At 44.0% G+C, this 3,506-nt stretch overlaps 1 pseudogene; it reads left to right on the top strand.

The window, feature by feature from the left end:
* The first annotated feature begins 1,708 nt into the window (after nt 1–1,708).
* Nucleotides 1,709–2,147, top strand: LOC123002193 (ribonuclease P protein subunit p25-like protein; annotated as a pseudogene).
* The last annotated feature ends 1,359 nt before the right edge of the window (nt 2,148–3,506 follow it).

Raw genomic sequence — 3,506 nt, 5'->3', positions numbered from 1 at the left:
GTAACACTGAAATTGACCATATACTGAGTCATAAAGCAAGCGTCAACAAATGTCAAACAATTCAAAGCATTCAGAATACGTTCTCTGACCACAGCAAAAGTAAGCTGAGCTCCGTGACACACGGATGACTCTAAAATTCTCAACTGCTTGGGAAGAAAGCAATGATGACAAAACAAAACAATATCAGAATCCAATGAATAACATTTTAAGCCCATAAACTTGACAATTTGTATGAACTGATAAATTGCTCAAGAAACACAACTTACCAAAGTGACAGAAGAATAAACAACATAGCCTAAAGAATCTGTTATCTATTATAGTAATTGAAGCATCTTACTAAGCATCTTCCCAAAGAAAAACCCAAGACCCAGGTGGCTGAACCGGTGAATGCTTCTAGACATCTAAGAAAAAAAAAAAAAAAGCTCATCTTCACCAACACTTCCAGAGACTAGAGCAATAGTGAAACATCTCCAAATTCTTTTTATGAGGCCAAAATAATCTCGTTACCAAAACCTAACTAATAAGGATTATAAGAAAGGAAAATTGCCGAGAAACCTCTCTCATGAACATAAATGTGAAATTCTTAATTATAGTATTAGCAAATGACTTAAGAACTATATACAAAGAGGGGCGCCTGGGTGGCACAGCGGTTAAGCGTCTGCCTTCGGCTCAGGGCGTGATCCCGGAGTTATGGGATCGAGCCCCGCATCGGGCTCCTCTGCTATGAGCCTGCTTCTTCCTCTCCCACTCCCCCTGCTTGTGTTCCCTCTCTCGCTGGCTGTCTCTATCTCTGTCAAATAAATAAATAAAATCTTAAAAAAAAAGAACTATATACAAAGAATAATATGTCAGAAACAAATGACTTTTTTTCTAGGAATGTAAAGGCTAATATTCTAAAATCAATAAATATAGTCACCATATAAATAGAAAAAATAAAAAAACCCTTATCATCATGATCTTGATAGATGCAGAAAAAATTTAAAAATACAGCATTCATATAACTTTCAGATGCACCACCCTGGTTCCAGACCAAGCTTGAGGTGTGCATGACTGTGGTGGTACGAGCCTGAATCCAGCAAGGGGCAGGAGTGCCTGTGGCCAGCTCCTGGGGGCCGACTACGGCGATGGAGACCACGAAGGCTGACTCGACCGTGGACCCAACACCAAGAGTAAGCCCAAGCAGCCCTGTGTGTTAAGCCTCTACTCCTGCGTTTCCGAGAGACCTGGGTTGGGGAGATCAACACTGGGAAACTCAGGGTGAGGGGTACCCGGCCCTGTCTTAGGGATCCTGGAGTGTAGGAGGCTCTGAAGTGAGCATTTGGAGTCTGGGCCATGGGTACTAGTACTGTCCCAAGGAGTTCAAGATGAGGGAAACTTGGTCCCAGTCTAGGGATTCTGGAAAGAGGGTGCTTGGCTCTATCCCAAAGAGCACTGTGTTTGAGGAATTTGGTCGAGTCTCAGGGACTACAGGGTGCGGGGAGGGTTATGGCTCTGTCCAGAAAAAATGGGGGTTTATGCCTCACAGTCCTGTCCTGAGAAGCCGGGAGTGAGGGGGTACGGTCCCATTTCTGGGAAGTCTGGGATGAGGAGCAGGGAGGGCCATGTTGTGAAGAGCCAGGGTTGGGAGACGGCCCGGGGCACATCGCCCAGCATCCATCTGACACATCCCTGCGGGGGGCAGAGAGATTCCAACATGGCGGCAAGCAGAATGGAGCACTATCAGAAAGCTGGCTCTGTGGAACTCCAGCACCTTCCCCGATGCCCCAGCTACCTCCTGACATCCTGGAGATGCAGGTGCAAGATGGCAGCAAAATCTGCAACGTGCTGGGGCTGTGGTGTTCTCAGGTTCTGGAGGGGCTGCGGGGAAGGCTGTCAGCTGTGCTGAGATTGTCACGTGGCCGGTAGGAGACCGGCACCAGCTTACCAAGCTGTGCTTCCCGCAGACCAAGGACAGCTAGGTGCCAATCTTGCCTGACACTGGCCTGGATCCCTTTATGGTGCCTCACCACGTGCCTGCAGTGTAGGTACTGCTCAGCCATGACCCCCTGGACCCCAGCAAGTGTGGCTACCAGCCCCCAGGGGCACTCACTGGTCTGGGCCCTGCACCTAGCTCCGGCTGTGGTGCCTGACCCTAACGAAAGGCTTGAGGACCTCCCGAGCAAGCCGTTCTCTAGATGGGAATGTCTAGGATGTCTGTGCCTTCTCTGACAAGCCTCTGTAACTGCTCAACATCTCCCCCATGACTTTAACCACAGAAATGGGCCTGCCTGTCCCGCCTCCCATTCTCTCTGGTGTGCCACGAAAAGTGACAGGTGTGGGGTCCCTGCTGGGTTCTGTAATGCTTGAGAAGGGCTTACTCTGCCTTCTACCTACAGTGCCTCAGACAGAGGTCCAGGGAGTGGGTTGGAAATAAAGGTTCTTCCTGTTTGTCTGAAAAAATATATATATATATATATATAATATTCATTCGTGATTAGAAAAAAAATATCTGTAGCAAATTGGTAATAGAAAGGAACTTTTTTGATCTTATGAAAGGCATCTATAAAAAATTAAATACTTATACCAAACATCATGAGTAATGATGAGTTACTGAAAAATATCCCCCCGAGATCAGGAATGAGGCAAAGAATTCTGTTATCGTCATTCGTACTCAACATCAGACTTGGAACCCAGCACCGTAACACAGGAAAAAGCAATAAAGAGCATATGGCAGGAAAGGAAGAAATAAAACCGTCATTATTTACAACATGATTTTGCAAGAAAAAAAAAAAAAGAAAGGGAAAAAAATCCTAAGGAATCTACAGAATATCTATTAGAATTAATAAGCAAATTTAGCAAGCTGCTGGATGGGTATATGTGAAAAAAAATCAAGCATATTTCTATAAACCAGCATCAAATATATAGGAAATGAAGTTTTTTAAGATACCATTTACAGGGACACCTGGGTGGCTCAGATGGTTAAGCATCTGCCTTCGGCTCAGGTCATGATCTCAGGGTCCTGGGATTGAGCCCCGCATCAGGTTCCCTGCTCGGCGGGGAGCCTGCTTCTCCCTCTCCCTCTACTGTTCCCCTGTTCCCCCTGCTTGTGTTCTCTCCCTCTCTCTGTCAAATAAATAAATAAAATATTTTATAAAAAAAAGATACCATTTACAATAGTTTCAAATAGCATCAATTAATTAGGAACAAATCTAACAAAAGATGCCCAAGAGCTTTATACAAGAAACTACAAAATATTGAGAAAATTCAAACAAAGACATAAAAATAGAAGGATATACCACCATTATGGATTACTAGGCTCAATATGGTAAAGATATCAATTCTCTCCAAATTGATCTATAAACTCAGTGCAATAGCAATAAAAATCCCAATAGGTTTTTTTTCCATTAAGAAATTGACAAATTGATTATAATATTTATATTGAGAGGCAAAGGGTCAAAAATAGCCAAAATGTATTGTGGATCTAAATGAGAATGGTAGATCAACAAAAGGCCTGCAAGAAAGCCAAG

The sequence above is a fragment of the Ursus arctos genome, chromosome X, assembly GCF_023065955.2.
Source record: "Ursus arctos isolate Adak ecotype North America chromosome X, UrsArc2.0, whole genome shotgun sequence".
NCBI lineage: Eukaryota > Metazoa > Chordata > Mammalia > Carnivora > Ursidae > Ursus > Ursus arctos.
The sequence above is the reverse complement of the archived record's forward strand: the minus strand, read 5'-3'. Positions and strand labels throughout refer to the sequence as shown.